At 39.7% G+C, this 22,243-nt stretch overlaps 1 pseudogene across 1 annotated transcript; it reads left to right on the plus strand.

The window, feature by feature from the left end:
• The first annotated feature begins 10,876 nt into the window (after nt 1-10,876).
• Nucleotides 10,877-14,580, plus strand: LOC308438921 (actin-related protein 10-like; annotated as a pseudogene). The gene is made up of 3 exons: nt 10,877-11,003; nt 12,265-12,326; nt 13,337-14,580. The product of its transcript is annotated as an actin-related protein 10-like (transcript).
• Nucleotides 14,581-22,243: the final 7,663 nt, after the last annotated feature.

A 22,243-nucleotide genomic window follows, 5' to 3' on the forward strand; every position in this document is an offset into this window, starting at 1 on the left:
TCAGGTCAATGTTTTTTTAGCTTCTATTTATGAGAGAAAGAGCAAACTTTTCTTTATGTGTCTGGTACACTTTTCAGTTCCACTTTGCTGAAGGGAGCACTATTTTATTCTTTGTACCAGGTTTTCTTTATTAATCCCTACAGCGGTGGGCCTCTTGGTTTATTCTATGTCAGAAATATTGTTGTGCAGTGCCACAGACAATAGGAACATGCTGGGATATTTTTGTTATTCCAAATTTATTTCCATTGGATATAAAATCCTGCATTGTATACTGGCTCTCCGCAATGGCTGTGCAAATTTAGATCATTGCCATCAGTGTATGAGTTTCGTGTTCTCCATAATCTCACCAGACCTTAGCATTGTTTGGATGGTTGGTTGATTGACTGGATGATTGTTTTAAAAAAGCTATTGTAACCAGGAAGTGTATAAGACCAAACAATTTGTATTTTTCTGATGGTTAATGATAGTTAGCATTTTTTTTCATATACTTGACCATTGTATTTCTCCTTTTGAGAAGCAAAAATCACTGGGTGTGATTTTCTCATTTTGAACTGAATTCCTTATAATCTCCGTGAGTTTCTTATACATTTAAAATATTCATTGTTATCAGACACGTAGGAGGCAGACATATTATTATTCAGGTCTTCTCTCCAATTTGTTTATCACTTACTTTGATATGTAGAAACTTTCTAGCATGATGGAATCTTTTTCATCAGTTTTGACTTGTTTCCTGTGCTTTGGGCCCTTCCAGTAAACCAGTTACTGCTAGAGTGTCATTGCCTGGTTATCTTCTACTGGTTTTAGGTTCTCAGGTTTTTTGCTCTGTTTTGAGATTATTTTTGTTTGGGGTGAGAGACAGGGTCATGTTCAGTTACTACACAGGAATATCCCATTGTCCAAATATCACGTGCTGAAGATGATATTCTTTGTCCCAGCATAAGTTGTTGTCACTGTGTTATGAGTCACCAGCCATATATGCATACATGGATTTATTTCCTGGATCTCTGTTCTTGCCCATTAGCCTGTATTTTGTAAGGTTCCTCCCCTATCCTTTATTAGTTGTCTCTCTGTCTCTCTCTGTCTGTCAGTCTGTCTCCCAGACAGACTTTATACATTGTTATTTTATGTAAAGGAAGAGGTGAGTTCTGGGTTTCTCTTTTTCTGTTATCAGGGTTCCCAAAACAGGTCTGCCTTTCACTGTGCTTTTTTTCAGAAAACGTTTTTTGTTAGACTTCCCTGCATATAGTGAATGAAAGAAGCAAGGATGTTCATTCTTATCCTGTTGATCTATGAGAAAAATATTCCAGTTTTCACAAGAGGCTTAAATCAACCATGTGCCTGTTTTATACATGTATACATATATACACACATGCATATATACTTACAAATCTCTTATTATACTAAAGTACATTGCTTATGGGATTATAGTCCTTTATACCTTCTATACCATGTCTCCTTTTGCATAGAAAGGCTATATGGCACTAGACTAACTGATACCATCTACTGAAATCTAGCTCTATCGCCAAGCTAATAATGTTGCCTTGCAAATTGGCAATTTACTAAGAGATTAGATCAATATTCTCATCATATGTGGTAACTATGCGAGGAGACAGAAAAGTGAATTTAATTTTTTAAAGTGAATGTCAACTAAGCATGATGCATGTATGTATACATGTGTATACATATACCAAATTGTATCACATACACTCAGTTTTATCTGTTAACTATATATCAGTAAGTTTAGATAAAAATGAAGAACTTTAGAAGATGTATTAATAGAGTTGAGAATGTAAGCATTTGCATGTGACACCACAAGGCTCTGGGTTTAATTCAGAGCACTAAAAATGGCGTAACTCACTAAATCCTTATTAATCCTGCATCTAAAATTGTCAAAAATGTTGACATATATCACGTTACTATTTCCCTTGCTTCCTCTTCCTTCAAGGGAAGATGACATGACGGGATGTCAGCTGGTAAAAGCACTCGACACACAGGCCTGACAACCTAACTCCAGTCCCTGAAAGCTACTATGGAAGGAAACGCCAGCTCCAGAAAATTGTTTTCTAACCTCCACATGTGTATCATAGCAAGAACGTACCTGCACTGATACACACAGACACACATATAAAAATATAATACACGCACACATATAATACACACACATATACACACACACAGCACACACACATACATACAACACATATACACATACATATAATATAATACACACACATATAATACACACACATATACACACAACACACACACACATACACACATACACACACATACATACAACACACACACATACACACACACACACACACACACACACAGCTGGCAAATAGTATACCAGGAAAGAAACACTCCAGTGTCTATATTTTTCCAATTTGCTAAAATGTTTTTTCAGTCATTTCTTCATTTCTCCATTTACTCATTCATTCAGTGCCTTTAGGTTTTACAAAGCAAGCAAACAAACAAGCCATCATTGTAAGCTTTGGGTCATGGATTGGTCCAAGAAGCTGTTGATCTATCTGGTGGGGGGAATAAACACCTTAAATTTTCCTTTTCTGTTACATTTCATCTTAACTTTGTAAACACAACTCATTTTGTCTTGTGGATCAAGCACACATCCTGCTCTGCACTCAGGCCACACAAGATGTTTTGGGGCTGTCCATCCCATCCCCAACGCCCTCAGAAAAATGGCCATTCAGTGGGGCACACATCTGCCACATGGGCAGAGAATGCTCAGTAAGCAAGGGAGGACACAAATCTAAGCTGTTTATGGCACAGGAGACAAGCAAAACCACACCACACTAAGTCAAAGAGATTGTACAATAGGGAACCCATGCACACACAACACAAGCTTACGAGTTCAAAGCACATTTATTGTTGCAAAATGAGTTACTCAGAATTGCCATCAGTTCCTTTCTTGCAGCAATAACTTTTATTTTATCAGAATGATGTCTTCATAAACATTTTCTAATGCATGTTTATTGCATTATGCTGGTTTATTGTTTCTAGAATTTGACATTTTCCTCTGTAGCTCAAGAACTTCTCCTAAGGGTAATATGTGTAAAATAATTTGACAAAGAAATCCTGAATAATGCCAGTATAGATTCCTATGAATTTCTTCTTCCTTTGACACTGAAGTACAACGGTCCTAAAAAAAAAAATACTGTGTGAACCTATATCAGTACTCACATTTACTAATTAATAAAACAACCAACCAAACCAAACCAAACAGACAAAAACACCATCAAAATTAAGTAACAAAATATAAAGCTGGGTCCACAGGTCTGCAATGCACTGTATGACAGTCTGAGGCAGGAGGGTTCTGCTAGGCCAGCTTGGATTATAGAGTGAGACATTGTTTCTTGTCTCAAAAGACAAAAATAATTAAATTAAAACAACTGCAATATTGTATGACACAGTATAGCACAGCTGAACCTAGAGATTGCAGAAGAAACCCTTGCTTGCTGAAGACATCATTCTTTCTAAGGTTAAGAGATCTTTAAGGCTTGCAGAGGGGAAGGATTAATTTTGGTGCGAACAGATTCAATATTAAATGTGAAGACACCCACCATGCATATCCACACACAAGATAAATATATGTTCAAAGACAAAGCTATTAACCATATATATATATAATATGATATATTATATATATAATATATAATATGATATATTATATATATAATATATAATATAATATTCTTCCTACACCTGAAGCTCTGGCGCACCTAAAAGCTGCTCATCTGCATAGGGGTTTATTTTCTCAGACGAGGATGACAGAGTATTGCACGTTCCTCCTTTTGGAGTATGGTGGGGCTAATGAGGAAACGAAGCTAACAATCAAGTACCTGACACAAGAAGCCCCTCAACTGATTTTCATCATGTATACTTCTCGAGTTTATGGTCCTCTCTACATGCTGAAGCAAGACTCTTAAAACTCTGAGAAATAAGATAGAAGCTAAGCCACTCAACTTCTTTCCTTAAAAAGTCATCATTTCGATCGACCTGTTTCTGTACCAATACCAAGCGGTTTTCATCACTATTACCTTGCAGTGAGATCATGGGTGGTGATTTCCCCAGAAGTTCTTTTATTGTAGATAAGTGTTTTGGCTATTCTGCACCTTTTTTTGTTTTTCTACATAAAATTGGGAAATGGTCTCTGTGAAGAATAGCGTTGGAATTTGGATGGGGATTACATTGAATCTGTAGATTGCTTTTGGTAAAATGATCAATTTCACTACATTAATCCTACCAATCCATGAGCATGGGAGATTTTTTTTCAGCTTCTGAGGTCTTCTTCAATTTATTTTTTCAGTGATTTGAAGTTCTTTAAATACAGACCTTTCACTTGCTTAGTAAGAGTTACACTAAAATATTTTATACTATTTGTGGCTATTGGGAAGGTTAGTATTTCCTTATTTTTTTTCTCAGCTTATCATTTGTGTAAAGGAAGGCTACTGATTTATTTGAGTTAATTTTATAACCTGCCAATCTGCTTAAGTTGTTTATCAGCTGAAGGAATTCTCTGGTGGAATTATGGGGGTCACATATATATCATATCTTCTGAAAATAGTGATAATTTGACTTCTTCCTTTCCAATTGTTTGGTGTCTAATTGCTTTGACTAGAACTTTCAGTACTATATTGAATAGATAGGGAGGGAGTAGACAGCCTTGTCTCGTCCTGGATTTTAGTGGGATTGCTACAGGTTTCTCTCCATTTAATTTGATATTAGCTGTTGGTTTGCTATATATTGTTTTTATTATGTTTAAGTATGTGTCATGAATTCCTGATCTCTCCAAGACTTTAAACATGAAGGGATATTCAACAGAATAGAATCAAAGACCCAGAAGTAAACCCACAGACCTATAAACACTTGATCTTTGACAAAGAAGCCAAAAACATACAGTTGAAAAAAGAAAACATCTTCAATAAATAGTACTAACTGATGGACGGTATGTAGGAGAATAAAAATAGAACCATATTTATCATCCTTCACAAAGCCCAAGTGGACCAAGGACCTTAACATAAATCCAGATGCACTGAGTCTAATAGAAAAGAAAGTGGGAAAGAGCCTTGAACTTATTGGCATAGGGGAAATTTTCTGAACAGAACACCAATAGCTCAGGTTCTAATATCAACAATTGATAAATGGGACCTCATAAAACTGAAAAACTTCTGTATATGCAAAAGACACCATTAATAGGACAAATAAGCAACTTGCAAATTGGAAAAAATCCTCACTAACCTTACAACAGACAGAGAGCTAATACCCAAAATATATAAAGAACTCAAGAAGTTAACCTCCAAAAAAGCCAAATAACCCAATTAAAATGGGTACAAAGCTAAACAGAGAATTCACAACAGAAGAATCAGAATGGCTGAGAAGCACTTAAGGAAATGTTCAAGGTTCTTAGTCATCAGAGAAATGCAAATCAGAACAACCCTTAGATTTCACCTCACTCTGATCAAAATAGTTAAGATCAAAAACTCAACTTGCAGCACATACTGGTGGGGATATGGAGAAAGAGGAACACTCCTCTATTGCTGGTGGGTGTAACCACTCTGGAAATATGGCAGTTCCTCAGAAAATCAGAAATAGTTCTACCTGACAACCCAGCTATACCACACTTGAGCATATACCCAAAAGATGCCCCACCATTCCACAAGAACACGTACTCTATCTACCATGTTAATAACAGCCTTATTTATAATAGCCAGAAGTTGGAAACAATTCAGATGTCCCTCAATTGAAGAAATAAATACAGAAAATGTAGTTCATTTACACAATGAAATACTATTCAGTTATTAAAAACTAGAACATGAATTTTGCAGGCAAATGGATGGAACTATAAAATATGATCCTGAGTAACTCAGACCTAAAAGGACATACATGGTATGTATTCCTGATTAGTGGATATTAGCCAAAAAGTACAGAGTACCTAGGATACAACCCACAAACCATAAGAAATATAACAGGAAGAAAGGCCCAAGTAAGGATGTTTTAATTCCACTTAGAAGGGTGTATTAGTCAGGGTTTTACTGCTGTAAACAGACACCATGACCAAGGCAAGTCTTATAAATAACATTTAATTGGGGCTGGCTTACAGGTTCAGAGTTTCAGTCTATTATCAAGGCAGAAGCATAGCAGCATCGAGGCAGGCATGGTGCAGGAGAAGCTGAGAATTTTACATCTTTATCTGAAGGAAGCCAGAAACAGACTGGACATCCTCAGGCAGCTAGGAGGAGGGTCTCCAAGCCCACCCTCACAGTGACATACTTCCTCCAACAAGGCTACACCTTCTAATACTGCTGCTCCCTGGGCCAAGCATATGCAAACCATCACAAAGGGGGAAGGAAAATAATCATGGGAGGCAGAAGGAGGGAGGGCCCTGGGTGGAAGAAGTGGGGCAGGGCGGGGAGGGTGAACAAGACCCAGTATGGGGGGAGGGACAGGAGAGAAGCCCAGAGGGCCAAGAGAATGAATAGAGATAAGCAGCATGGAAGGATGGGTATAGAAATCCCCAGAAAGTACCAGAGATCTGAGAGGTGAGAGACTCTAAGGACTCAATGGGGGTGACCTTAGCCGAAATGCCCAACAGTGAGGAAAGGGAACCTGAAGAGCCCACCTCCAGTCAATAGATAGGGCCTCAAGTGAGGGACAGGGTTACTAACACAGTCTAAATTTCTGACCCAAAACTGTTCCTGCATAAAGCACATCAGGGTCCATCTCATGGGTTGACACTAACACCTGACACTATTACTGATGCTATGGTGTGCTTACAGACAGGAGCCAGGCATGGCTGTCCTCTGAGAGGCCCTACCAGCAGCTGATTCTTAACACCCAACCATTGAACTGAGCTCAGGGACCTCCATGGTTGAATCAGGGGTAGAAGAAGCTGAGGGGATGAGCAACCCATAGGAAGACCAACAGTCTCAACTTACCCAGACTCCAGGGAGCTCACAGAGATTGAGACACCAACCAGAAGCATACGTGCGCTGGTAGGAGGCCGTGGCACATATACAGCAGAGGTTTGCCTGGTCAGACCTCAGTGGGAGAAGATGTACTTAATCCTCAAGAGACTTGAGATCCCTAGGGAGGGGAGGCCTGGTCATAGGGGAGCACCCTCCAGAAGGCAAGGAAGAGGAGGAATGAGATATGAAACTATGGGACAGGAGACCAAGGCAGGCAGGCAACAATGATTGGAATATAAATAAATGAATAATTTTTAAAATGCCATCATTTTTCCAGCTGTTGGGAAAGAATTATGAACAATCATCTCAAGCCTTTTATCAGATGCCTGCTTAACTAGCAGGACCATTTTTGAAACTTGATAGTTTAGTAATAACTAAGTTCATCCTCTTAGCAACATCCAGATTGACAGGGCTGCATGTCTTCGGTGACTGCTGTCTGTATCTTTTGTTTCTGACCTCACCAGGTAAAGAGCTAAGCAGATGTTCCCTGGGTTTCTCCAGATGTGTTCTACAGATGTGGCAAAATGATTCTTTTTATTTTTTCTTACTAAATTGTCCTGGATCACTCCTCTTACATAATCAAGGCTAGCTATCTAAATGACAACCACTTGCCTATCATTTTGTTTGGTCCATTGTCCCTAGGAAGTCCCTCTCTTCTGCATTATGGAGATACCCAACATGATCTTTGATACACATGACCTATGAAAACATTTAATCAGCAGAAGAAAGCAACGGGGTTTTTGCTAAGTAAATTAATGGCATGCACCCTGCATAAACATGTTTTCATAGGGACTGTTCCAGGTACAGACTGAGAAGGGGGTTTTGGCTTGTAGTTACTAACCTCTAACTGCATGCCAAACACTCAGCTTAGTGCTGAGGACAGGACCGTAAACAAAACATATGATCTCTGCCCACCCAGAGCTCAGCATCTAAAAAGCAGAAAGATAAATGTCAAACAAGTAATTATACCAAAATGAGATGACTAGACTCTGTAAGTGCTATCAGAGGGAGCCAGAGACACCATCTATAGAGTAAATACATTCCTTTCTACCATATAAGGCAGTGCTACTTAGCGTATGAGCCATGGACCAGTATCCATCCCCAAACTCTTCACTGGTTGTCATGACAAAAATAAGTGTGGTCATACAAAGTTCAAGGACCTAAGGAATGCAGAGAATTTTGACCAAATACTGTTGTCTGTTAAACTTTAAGTAAAAATAGAATTTGTAGCCAGGCATGGTAGTATACTTTTAATCCTAGCACTTGGGAGACAGAGGTTGTTAGATCTTTAAAAAGTTGAGGCCAGCCTGGTTGAGGTGGTGAGTTCCACACCAGCTCTATAGTAAGATGCTAAAAATGAAAATTATATTTTGTATGTTTTCAGATCCATTTTTACATAGAATAATTTTTACTTGAATTTTGAAAATACTGGCCCGTGATAGGTTATAAAGCAAATATCAGCTCTTTACTGTAAATAACTGATGAAAACACCTCACATTGGAGCCTGAATTCCCTTTTTTCTTTGCATCTAAAAGGAGGCAGGAGGCAGCTGTTCCCCAGTGTTGTGTGAGTGACTTTTTGTCACCACCTCCTGCGCAATATGGATATGAGATAATACCACTCATTTTCTTCCTTTTGCTATTAACTGGATACAGATGGTTCCAGAGGCCAAAGGGGAATGAAAGGCACACAGGAGGGAAGAAGCAGAGACTAAGATTTCTCCAACTTGGTCTTACACTATCTCATGCAGGGAGGCAGCATTCTTCACAGCCATCGTGTATGGGGTGTACACCAACAGAGATATGAGGGAGCAAAAATGAAGGGCAGCCAATAGCAGGGTCCTTTTCATGGCAAAGCAAAGCTGATTCCACTATTCCTTAGTGAAAAAAAAGGTAGGACATTTTCATCTGGTTATTAATTATAATGAACCAAAATATATTTCTACTTAAGCTATATGTGTAATAAATAAACAATAAGTATTTCTCATTGGTTAATATGTATTTGGTTAGTCCCAGTTAATCCTTTCATTAGCTCTGTAAAATTTCTTTTCGAAAATATTACTTTTGGGGGCTGGAGAAATGGCTCGGCGACTAAGAGCACTGACTGTCCTTCCAGAGGTCCTGAGTTCAATTCCGAGCAACCACATGGTGGCTCACAACCATCTGTAATGGCATCTGATGCTCTCTTCTGGTGTGTCTGAAGACAGCGACAGTATACTCACATATATAAAATAAATAAATCTTTTAAAAAACTAGCCAGCACAGAAACTCTGTCTCAAAAAAATTTTTTTTAAGACATTACATTTTATTTATGTGTATCTACATGTGTGTATCTCAGTGTGTATATGTAGGCATGTGAAGACACACATAGAGAACAAGAGGTCATTGGATCCCCTGGAGCTGGTGTCACAGATGGCTGTGAGCCAACTGATGTGGATCCTGGAAACTGAGCTCCAGTCTTTGGAAGGCATCTCTTCAGCCTCAGCCCCGTGATATTTCTAAAGAAGCCCACGCATAGTATTATTAAAACATTGGGTATAATAATAACAGTATCTAAATGGTGCTGACTCAACTGCTTACATTATTTATTTAAATTTAAAAGTGTGTGTGTGTGTGTGTGTGTGTGTGTGTGTTGCATGAATACCACATACATTTCAGGTGTCCAGAGAGACCAGCACAGGGCCTCAGATGTCCTGGAACTGAAATTACAAGCAGTTGTGAAAAGCCAAAAGTAGATGCTAAGAATCAAATCCCAGTTTTCTACAAGAGCTTTAACTGTTTTCTCTCTAGCCCCTTATTTAGGTTTCTGGAAACAGAGTCTCAAATAGCCCAAGCTGGTCTTAAACACCTGAGGACAAGCTTGAACTTCTGATCCCCCTACCTCCATATCTACAGTGCCAGGATTACTGGCATGCACCATCCTGGCTGTTTGTACAGCCTCGGGGATCAAACACAGTGCTTTACCCAAGCACTCGACCACCTGAGATGCATCTTCTGCTTCAACAGTTCGGTTTAACCTTTTGTTATCTAACAAGGTAATTCTCCCCTACCTACGTGTCCAAATGTTCTAAAATATATCTCATGAACGATTGGCTACATACTGTGGGCAGGTTTTATGTTCCTCCCTAAGCACATAATCTGCTTTGTGCCTTATTTACCAGTCTGTTTACCACCCCCCCCCCACATACACACACTAGTGAGCTGAGTTTTCAACGCTAGGATTCCAGAGGACAGCTCTGGTGTAAAGGAATTAGTCATTATTTTCATGCACAGAGAACAAAGTTTAGTTCCCTCCTTCACTGTTGGCACAACACACTCCCCCACACTCCCACCTCGGAGTGCGCATGCCAAACATGTTGATCTCACAAACGAGACATTTGCTAGAATAAGCGAAACAAACAGAAGAGGTTATTGTGGTTTGAAATTGGGGAATCTGGAACTTTTCAATTCTGCCTCAGGAGAAAGAAGAAAAAAAAAAAAAAAGTCAGCCAAGGCTGAAGCAAGCTGTGCATTTGAATTTGTTGGCTGAGGACCACCTGTTCTTCATGAACTCTAAGTGATGGATCTGTTTGCTTTAAACATCCTTCAATGTGACTTTATCATGTATGCGCAAGCAGGCTGCTTCACAGATGCTTGTGATTGGAAGGGAGGGTGAAAGGACCGGAGGAAGGAAAGGACGGAGGCAGCAGAGGAAAAGAAGGGGAAGGAGGGAGGAGGCAGAGGATGTTGCTGTGCATCTTCTTTCAGTCTCATAGTAAAAGATTGTGAAGAGGGCCGTGGACACAGACAAGATCAAAGGCAACACTCTTCTTTCCACTGAATGCTTTACTCCAAATGGCCAACAGCCCAGTGCTCTGAGCACACTTGGACTTGAGTACTGAGTGGAGAATGAATGTCCTAGCTCTTGGAAAAGATCGTTTCTACCACAGTCTCTACCCAGGCTCAGTCTTCACCTGGGTGTTCCTGCTGTCTTCACCACCTACCTTCTTCTCGTCATGCAGAATTCAGATCAACCGTAAGCTCCCAGGAGGACTTCCATAAGTTCTCACCAGTAAACAATCCCTCAGCTTGATTCACTTAGGCACTTAGCACTAATGTGGTGTTTATCACTTACCCACGCTGCCCTGAGAACAGGGGGTTTTGCTCAGGTTTGTCTGATCTATTCCCAGTACCTGGAAGAACTGTGAGAACAAGAAGGCTTGGGATAAGTGCTTAGTGAAATAGTGAGTTCCTGTTTGCTTTTGTTTTGGAAAAACACATGAAAATATCAGTGGGCTAAGGCAAAGACTTCTTCCATCAGAACGTACATTCCTGCTGCTGCTTCCATATCCATTTTGGTGTCAAAACGTGGCATTTTGATGTATTGGTTTCTAGATTAGTGTTCTCACCTCTCCACATATTACTTACCCATGCTACCTTTTAATCATTGTGCTAAATTTAAAGCTAAGAATTTTAATTATTAACTGTCAGTTGTAGTGGCAGTAAGTAGAATAGGAACCTGGATGAGAAGAAGGATCATCACAAGTTCAAGGACATGTTGGCCTCTATAGTGAGTCGTCCTCTCAAACACGCACACACACACACACACACACACACACACACACACTCACATACACATACATACACACACACACACACACACCACACATACTCACATACACATACACACCACACACACACACACACACACCACACACACACATACTCACATACACATACACACACACACACACACACACACACACACACCACACAGGCACACATACTCACATACACACATACACAAAACAGAACAAAAAGTAAATCACGAAAAAGCAAACATAATTATAAATATAATTATAATTATAAGCCTTATAAATTCTAATCAGTCAGGTAGACTTTTCAAAGTAATTCAATCAATAGAAGTATTGCAGCATATATAGACACAAAAAAAGTGTTTACCAAGAAAGATAGATGCCCTATTGGTAAAAAAGTTCTGTGTATTATAAACTTAGAACTGAAAATTCTCAGAAACTAGCAAATTATATAAATTTATGTGACTGTTTTTCCCGTCATTCATTTGTTTCCATAGCAACTTGCCCATTCCATTGTGTGCATGCTACCTTGAAGACACAAAGTGTCATTCTCTCTAATCTATTTAAAGTGAAGTGCTATGTTATTTCTCACTGCTAGGTTCTGTCTGTTTAGGGGGGAAAAAAACACTGCCATCCTACACAATTCCCTTAACTTCATGTTGCTGGACTTGATGTAGTTTTGAGTTCTCTTTGCTGGTAAAGCTTTTGAGTTGCTAAAAGGAATTGAGCCCGATAATGATAAAGTTAAGACACTTTCCCTTCAGGTGGGCAGAAAATTGATAAGGGTGGGCGAAATAAGAATGTGAGAAGCATTCTTTTCGAAAGTGCCTAAAGGCTGTGGCAGAGTGAAGGTGTAGGTATGTATTTGCAGAACTCAGAAAAGAACGGGAACAAATTATACTGTTTGTCTCAGTGCTGTTTAAATGGCTGTGATCATTCTGTGAAGTTTGTGGTGTACTGGAATGCATGTACCCTCATGAATACATTAAATGAATAAAACAACAATATGTAAACCTAAGTCCGTCTATTCCTATTGAATCCAGAGGCCAGCGGAGCCCTTTAGGTAGTAGGGTGAGCAGTAAACAGGTTAGGGCCTCGAGTCACACGGATGGCTGACTCTGCCTCCGTTGGTGGTTTTGTTCACACTCCTTCGCTTTTATACAACGCTGAATGTCACTTTTAAATTCTTTTTCGAGTTTTATTTTCTGGGTGTACATGCCAGTGCATGTGCATGCTCTAGTGCGCGTGTGGAGTGAGAAGACAGTCCTGGAGTCATTTCTCCTCCCACCGTTACTAAGCACCTTTTCGTGGGTTTTGACAGTGAAGCTCACTTTGACAGGCCTGCACACCAAAAGCCTTCACAGTCCCTCAAAATCACCCTTACCTCGAGAGCTGTATGAAAACTGGCCAGGCTGGCAGATTTCAAGTTCAGAAAACGTGGATCCATGGGGTTGAATATAAATAGGAAAGAGGAGTAAACCACAGCCCGGAGCCCTGGGCCTCTGAAAAGCAATTGCACCTATTAATACGGTGATTGCATTCCTAGGATTTCCAACAGTGAGGCCATAACTTCAGGGAAACTTGAATTTCTGACATGATCGTATGCATGTACTACTCTTTAATGCATTGTCCTGTTTTCATTGTTCACCCCTTACTAGGGTATTTTATCTTAACTCTTAATGTAACACACTACAATAATGTTTTGTAAAAATATTTCTTAAGCGGCAGTCCCTCGCCCGGCAGACCACTACATTGTCTTTGTGTCGGTCTCTAGCTCTACGAGGGTCTTGGGAGCAGTGGCGAGAACATGGTGGTTGTGATCAAGCTAGGAGAAGCCTTCACCAAGTGTGGGATCGCAGGAGAAACTGACCCACGATGTAGAATTCCTAGTGTGATAAAAAGAGCTGGCATGTCTAAGCCGATCAAGGTTGTTCAGTATAATATCAACACAGAAGAATTATATTCTTACCTAAAGGAAATCATCCATATACTGTATTTCAGGCATCTGTTGGTGAATCCCAGAGACCACCGGGTTGTGCTTATTGAGTTGGTGTTATGTCCTTCCCACTTCAGAGAGACACTTACTTGTGCTCTTTTCAAATACTTTTGAGTTCTATCTGTCTTACTTGCTCCGAGTCATCTGATGGCACTCCTGCCTCTCGGGGTTAATTCTGCCATGGTCCTGGATTGTGGATGTAGGGAAAGCCTGGTGTTGCCTATATATGAAGGCATACCAGTACTGCACTTCTGGGGAGCACTGCCCTTACTAGGAAAAGTTCTTCACAAGGAGTTGGAAACTCAGCTGTTGGAACAATGTACTGTTGGCACTGGTGCTGCTAAAGAACAGAGCCTTCCCTCAGTGATGGGTTCAGTTCCAGAAGGTGTCCTAGAAGATATTAAAGTGCGAACGTGCTTTGTAAGTGATCTGAAGCGTGGACTACAAATCCAAGCAGCAAAATTTAATATTGATGGGAATAATGAGCGTCCCTCTCCGCCTCCAAATGTTGACTATCCATTGGATGGAGAGAAAATTTTACATGTGCTTGGATCAATCAGAGATTACATTGTGGAAATTCTTTTTGAACAAGATAATGAGGAGAAGTCAGTTGCCACCTTAATACTGGATTCCCTTTTACAGTGCCCAATAGACACCAGGAAGCAACTGACAGAGAATTTGGTAATCATAGGTGGCACATCTATGTTGCCAGGATTTCTCCATAGACTGCTCACAGAAATACAGTATCTGGTAGAAAAGCCAAAATACAAAAAGACACTTGGCCAAGAACTTCTGAATTCATACTCCACCTGCAAAGGCTAATTGTGTGGCCTGTTTTTGGAGGAGCTGTTTTTGGAGCACTGCAAGATATACTTGGGAGCTGCTCCATTTCAAAGGACTATTATAATCAGACGGGCCGAATACCTGACTGGTGTTCTCTCAACAATCCACCCCTGGAAATGTTTGATGTTGGGAAAACACAACCAGCACTGATGAAAAGAGCATTTTCCACCGAGAAATAAACTTAAATAAATTCAGCCTGGCTTTATTTCAAATATTTAATCGATTAGAAATAAATTGTACAAAGTATGTAGGAGGATTTTAGATAGATAGATAGATAGATAGATAGACAGATAGATAGACAGACAGATAGATAGATAGATGATATAAGTGACCTTAATGTAACAAAGCGTTTCTGTATTTTCTCTTTGCATTAATATTTAATTCATCTGACTTTGTTTTATGGTCAGAGTGGATGCTTGTGAGATACGTTGTATTTATATCAATAAAATAGAGTTAAGCTGTTCAATTTTGTTAGTTTATCATGTAGTCCAGTTTCCTCTACAGTTTATATAATGTCTTGAGCATTAGCAATAGATCCAGTCCCTGAATGTCAGCCATTGCAGCCATTTCAGGTTCCTTTACATTCTTTGATATTACGTATGTATAGGGTGTGGGTGCATATGGACATATTGCCTGTGAAGGCCAGAGGCATCAGGCCCCCTGGAGCTGCAGTCCTACTGTGAGTCATGTGGGTGCTGGGAACCAAAATCAAGCCCTGGAAGACATGTGCTCTTAGCCATGTCTCCAGTCCGTTATTTCAGACTCTATCACGGTCTGTTCTTCCAAATCCTTTATTTCACTGTATGCCCATGAGAACGTCTCTGATCTTTCAGACTGTCTGATCCCAGGGCCAAGCATGTACTACGCAGGGTGTAGACATGTACACTTTTGAACTTTATGTTCAAGAGCACACAACCTCTACGTTTCTATGAAATGTAGTTTATTCTTTGTAAGTTCTAATAAACATGTTCATAATGTTAAAAAAATATTTCTTAAGCTGTGTTACCATGTTAGAGTCGTGTCCCAAAATAAAATTAGGAGTTTTTACCTGTTTCTCCATGTTTAGAACATTTACACTTTATATGTTTAGAAAAAGTCCACTGTAAATTTGCCTAAGCTAGATGCTTTTCTGTAGGGAAGCAAGAAGGGTTGATAAATACCTTATTTAAAATATTATTTTTAACAGTATATATATATATATACATATACACATATATTATGTACATATACTATACATATATGCATGTATATATATTATATTATATATGTTATATTACATATACATGTATACCTATGTGTTTTACTCTAACCTAATTGTTCTAAGGGCCTATATATAATAATTAACTTATTCTGCATAACCATCTTGTTCATCACCATTATCTCCATTTTACATCTGAGGAAACTAAAACACAGAGGAATAAATCTAGCAGAAATACACATGACATATTTCAACAAAGTGAATAAAAAAAAAAAAAAACATAGAAAGTCAGGACACTGGGGCACAAGGGATAGCACAGAAGCTGGTCCAACCCTTAGGAGAGGGGCAATAAAGAGAGAGAGTTATAGGACCTTAGGAAGTTAGGGCGGGAGGCCAGCTTTATGAAGAATCGGACCTCAGAGACTCCACATAAGCAGAAAGGAAAGTGCCACTGCTCAGACAGAAGAACCATGGGAAGGACAAAGAGGACTAGGAATAAAGGAAGAGTTTACAGGAAGTGACAACAAAGGAGCCTGCAAAGTGCCCTGTAAAGAAAGCAAGTTGGACAGCTGGCTTTGACGTCCCCTACCCCGCTTGCTTTTTCCTTATAAAAAGCCACCTCTAAAAATGCACATATTTGTGGGATACCATGGGTTGTTTCACTGTGCACTACACTGAGCACTGCTAAAGTCAAGGACATTATGTTCATCCTCAAACAGTTAGTTCTTCCTGGCCAAAAATGGAAGGAAGGAAGGAAGGAAGGAAGGAAGGAAGGAAGGGAGGGAGGGAGGGAGGGAGGGAGGGAGGGAGGGAGGGAGGGAGGAAGGAAGGAAGGAAGGAAGGAAGGAAGGAAAAAATAAAGGAAGAAACGAAAGAGCTTTCAGATTGCAGCTTTTGCTTACATTTTACTTCATTCAGTGGTATAAATCTGATGGTGCTTTCAATGTTTACTACCTCTGAACTGATCTAAACAAGACTTTTGGATTAAACAGAGAATTCAGTCTTGTTTCCTAATTCAATCTAGAGGCCTTTAAAAACAAACAAAAAACAAAAACAAAAAAAAAAACAAGTGAACAAGGCACATTTACAAACATTTATAAGAGCTGGTTTTAGTTGTCATGTTAAAGAGAGAAGAGCAACGGAGGAGCCTGCAGAAGTCTTTGTGATACGGACTTCTTGTGTTCTCTTCACAGTATGCACCTGAACACTTAGGAAGGCTTTGGATTTTATTACTGTGTAACCACTGATACCCTGAATCTAACCACAATGGGATGTGGAGTTTGCTAACACTTGCCTAAATTTAGTGGTTCTTAAAGAGACCTCACAGGATAGGGCAGTTTTACTCATCCTGTAAGGTATTAGGGTGGGGAGATAGGAGAAAAATTGTGGGGTGCTTAACAAGATTAGGTAGGGGCACACACAGTTCCTCTAGCTGTAATGACAGGAGAGAAATGCAGCCCAGCAGGAAGCTCATTAGAACCTGTGCCAGAGATCTTTATAGGTAGTGGCTCATACAGCAGCCTAAGCTAGCACATAGGAAAATTCCAGGTTTCCAGAAAGAAAGGTGCTTAACGTATTTTGCAGTTTAGACAAAGTCAGTCTTCTTATGTCCAAATGACAGACTCTTCCGAAGTTAAGTTTCTAGGTACTAGCCAAAAGTGACCTTTATTGGAAGGCAGGCTATCAAAGGACAGCTACCTCAGGCCCTTTCTCAAACATGTTTTAACTTGTCCATTGCATATATATATATATATATTGACTGAATTACGAATGCCCTATTTTACCTATGGTTTTCTCTTAAAGCTTTCTGTGTTTGAAGCTCACTTTTCCCGTACTTTTCCTCATTACCATTCAGTATAGCACATTTCACCCTCTGGTAAAATGTCTTAAGAATGTGGTGTACTATTAAGTCTATTCCAGCTTTCATACGGCCATAGCTTATACAAGGTTAAGCGCAATATAAAATTCCGTTTTTTGCTTGGGTAACCCCTAGATGCTGTTATGTGATTCTGCAGTGTTACAATAGAGATACCCAATGGCTGTCTAATTTTCATTAATTTAGCTTCTATAGGGCACAGTCTGTTTAGGGGATGGTTATCTTTGTACCCTACACTAGCATATTCTGACAGTGATCATTCTGGGTCATTTTCTCATGAAATATTGTGTGGTCTTCCCATGTAAAACCCCAGCTTCTCTTCTCGGGGGTTTTCATTAGCTTTGTTTTCTGTTCTTGTTGCAGTGCATTGTGCTGGGTGATCTTCAGAAGACCCAGCTGTGCATTTACTGTACCTCCCTGTGCCTTGCTCCGATTTCTGTCTCTCTTACCAGGTCTTCTTTCACTTGCTTCTCCCTATCATTTCTGCCTTCCATGGCTGTTGCCGAGCCTTTTAAAGGATCTCCCGTCTCTGTTGTGTTCCTTGTAACTTGGTCCTAACCTCTGCGTCATTTTGTTCTTCTCTCTCTCTGTGGCACTCCTTGCTTCCTCTGATGAGCGTCTGATGCATCTGCTGACTCCTCAGCACCGGCTGGCCTTCTTTAGCTTCCATGTCTTGCTATTCCTTGACTGCTATAATTATTATTTTTTAGTACATTGGAATTTTGAATTATAGTTTTTAACTTTAATATGTAATTTTCGCCTGCTACCCAGACACAGTTTTTATGACTTTTTGTTTTATTTTGTTTTTTACAGCAGAGTGTGGATACTCCTTTGCAAACATTTATTTTTATTTTAATTTAGGTATAATTACATCATGATTCCTTTTCCTCCCCCAACCACCACCAAGTTGCCAAATCCAACCCGGCCATCCACCCACTCTGAAACTGATAGCCTCTTCATCCTGATTAATATTGCTACAAATATATGTGTATATAGTATATATATGTAGCACTCATCTGTTGCTGGTAACCAAGAGCTATCTAATTGGAGTCAAAGTCCACTCAACAGGAGAGCACAATGCTTGGTACTATAGACCTACAGAACTTGCTGGGGAGACTCAGGTCATAAATCTTAGAAGAGAATGTGCTATGACAACGTTGCTAGACCAACAGAATTCCTACTAATATTCTGAGTCTTTTCCTTATGCCCATAGATGAATGTAGCTACATCAAAGAAGAAGAAGAAGAAGCTTCTCTTCACAGAAAACCATGACCGGACTTAGAACAGAGATCAACGGACCATGGGGAGTATATACATCAGACATTATTTTTATCCTAATGACATGTTTACTCCACCCCTAACTCATACTTAAATTAGTTGGATTTTCCTGCACCACCTATTAGTAAAAAGTTTAGAGGTTCTTTCCCAATATATTTTGTTCAAGAGATCCTCAGTTTTAGAGGTAAAGCAGTCATCTGTTCACAGAATAGCTCACACACCCCATAGGATGGCAGTACCAGGATGCCCAGGAGAGCTTCTAGTCCCCCTCCAATTGCCTTCCATTTCTTTGTTTTCCATCAATACAAGGAGTGTCTTTGCCTAAACCACGAAGTGTTACTGCTGCTTAGAACAAGGGATTTTCTGAGCTGCTTTGCCTCCTGAGTTTCCCTAGATGCTCTCTGCAACATCTTTGCTCACCTCTCTCAACAATTATTACATCCTGTTCCTAGTCTACCTTACAGAATGTCTTCCTGACACAAGGCCCTGCTCCTTTGAAAGTGACTGTTTGCTTTTGAGTTCTAAGGTTTGTCACTGCTAGGACTTTATTTACTTTCCATGATTATTTATCCACAGTGCTATCCTCATAACTCCTCTATAGACACAAATTTAAAGTTTATCTCATTTACTTAGGTTACAGCTTAGAGTTTGGGTTTATTTTACAGCTTTGCTGAAGATCGAATTTGAGGGTAGATTTTTTCCCCCCTCTATCCTCCTGGTATGTGATTTACAAGGAAAAAACTGTGAAGGTTTTTAACATAAAAGGTTTTTTAAGCTATGCTCCTATTCTGTCTCGTTTAGTGATAAGTTTATTTCAGCACAAGTTGTGGGGGGGAGGAAAAACTGCCAATCTATTAACAAAACATATAGTCCGATGGGAAGTCTATGCCATCCATTGAGCTTACAAAAGTCCCAGTATCTTTGGGTGATCATCTAATGCATTTCTTAATAGCCACTGACCTGGAAATTGATTGTAAATATTTTTTATCTAAGCAATATATAGTGGAATCATATTATCATTTTTTATAAGCATGATGTAAATACTACAAGCCCAGATAATAGTGCAATTCCCTATTTAATTATCTCTTCTGGCGTAATAAAAACCACCTGCTTTCATTATTATACTCATCATAATTAAGTCACAGAGACATACTGTCTCTGAATTTGTGAACACTATCATCAGAACAAAGAACAGAGAGTCAGAGAAAAACTTGGAATGACCCCTACTATTTATTGAAACTTTTTCTTTCTCTTACAAGAAGGATTCTACTTTATATAGGCTTCCTGTGTGTGTGCGCAGCAGCAAAATCAAATTCTAAGATTAAAGGGAAAAAAACGTCCACAGATGGTTAGAAAATCTGTCAGAGGAGGAACCACAAACCTGGATCTGAGGGCTGAGGGTGTAGCTCAGTTGTTAGAGGGCTGGCCTGGAATGTAGGAAGCTCTGGGCCTAATTTTTCTCATTATATAAAACTGGGCACAACAGTACTTACCTCTGATCCCAGTCACTGGGAGGCAGAGGCAAGAGGATCAGGAGGTCAGTGGAATCTTTGAATACCTAGTTAGTTCGAGACTAGCCTGGGCTACATGAAACTTTAAATGAAAAAGGCAAGAAAAGCTTTCCTCAAATATATATAACTCATATGTCCAATTTCATTACCCATTTATAGTCACACTGCTCTGTGTTCATATTATCACATCTTAATCCTCTCTGATTTACTCCTGCTAGCAAGCTCCTGGATTAGACTGCTCTCTCTCTCTCTCTCTCTCTCTCTCTCTCTCTCTCTCTCTCTCTCTCTGTCTCTCTCTCTCTGTCTCTCTCTCTCTGTCTCTCTCTCTCTCTCTCTCTCTCTCTCTCTCTCTCTCTCTCTCTCTCTCTCTCTCTCTCTCGCTCTCGCTCTCCCTCCCTCCCTCCCTCTCTCTCTCTCTTTCTTCCACTGCCAGAGGCTTTCTTCAACCCATGCAGACTAAACCCATGCATCCTGGGAAATGACAACCCAACCTGAAGTAATTTCCCTTCTCCCGGCACTACAGAAGCAGAGGGGGAACTAGCTCACATTAGTGATGTGCAGAGTCAGGAAGCTGCTTCCCCTCCTGAAACTTTTTAAGAGGTGTGGCTGGGTGGACTCCATTTTTCACTCACAAGACATGCTGACTATTGTAATCACCCCGATAAGTGTGCTTGGTCCATGGTGAGCATAAAATAAGTACTGGCTGGCTGTATGAGTAGAAAAGTAAAGGGTAGTTTGCCTACCCTCACCATTGTGACGATCACACTAAAAAAAGTGGAGAGTACCCGGCACAAAGTACTCCATGACCTAAAATAGCGTCCTGTTGTTTGGATGGCAAACATTAACTTGGGTACAATCTTGAATTCAATGCATGTTTCAAGACACAATGGAAAAAGCAACATCTACTTTTGAAACAAAGGAGTTAATTTCTTCCTGTCAGCAGACATGCCTATAAATGAAATAAGCGATTAAATTTTCTTTCACTGCCAACATCCTTGAAACTGTACCTTGAAATTCTATGAAACACTATTTTCACAATGCGACTATAGACCTTGCTTCATTGGCTTGGACTACTGCAGACAAACATTTTTAGTGCTTTGGAATAAAAGCTAGATTCCATGTTATAGCTTGGGGAATCAAGTGAGACAAAGCAGTAACACTTTGGATCTGAAGAGGGACAGAACCACTCTGAGAAGTGTGGGTGTTCCTCTTTTAATAAGTAATCATATATAAAATCACCGTCACATAAACTTTCACAGTTTTCAAATTAATTGTGAATTTTACCCATTTTTTTCTTATTGGAACATAATTTCTTTATTAAGCTATTTGTTCATTGTTACTGTTATTATAGTTAATCTCCTTATTCTGGACCAATGTGAACTAATTAATGACCACTTTACTCCCAGGTTTACAGATGTCAATAACATAGTTCAGGAATTCTCTCAATCTTGCTAGTCTCTAGAGCTCTATAACCTTGACAATACATCATAAATAGGAAATAAATATTTGTAGATGAAATGTGATACTCACTCCGTGTGATCTTGGCCGTCAGACCCACATGACTATCGCTAAATTAAGTTACAGGGTTTGTACATATTTTTCTCCAAGTGATATTTGTCACAAGCAGTATTACATATGCAAAACTCTAGAAATAGGAGGTAGGAGGTATCAGAGAGTATCAGGGTTCTATTACTGTACAAAACACCATGACCAAGAAGCAAGTTGGGGAGAAAAGGGTTTATTCAGCTTAACCTTCCACATTGCTGTTCATCACCAAAGGAAGTCAGGACCAGAACTCAAGCAGATCAGGAAGCAGGAGCTGATGCAGAGGCCATGGAGGGATGTTGCTTACTGGCTTGCTTTCCCTGGCTTGCTCAGCTTGCTTTCTAATAGAGCCCAGGTCTACCAGCCTAGAGATGGCTCCACCCACAATAGGCTGGGCCCTCCCCCTTATCACTAGTTGAGAAAATGCCTTACAG

Source organism: Micromys minutus, assembly GCF_963924665.1.
Source record: "Micromys minutus genome assembly, chromosome: 1".
Classification (NCBI taxonomy): domain Eukaryota; kingdom Metazoa; phylum Chordata; class Mammalia; order Rodentia; family Muridae; genus Micromys; species Micromys minutus.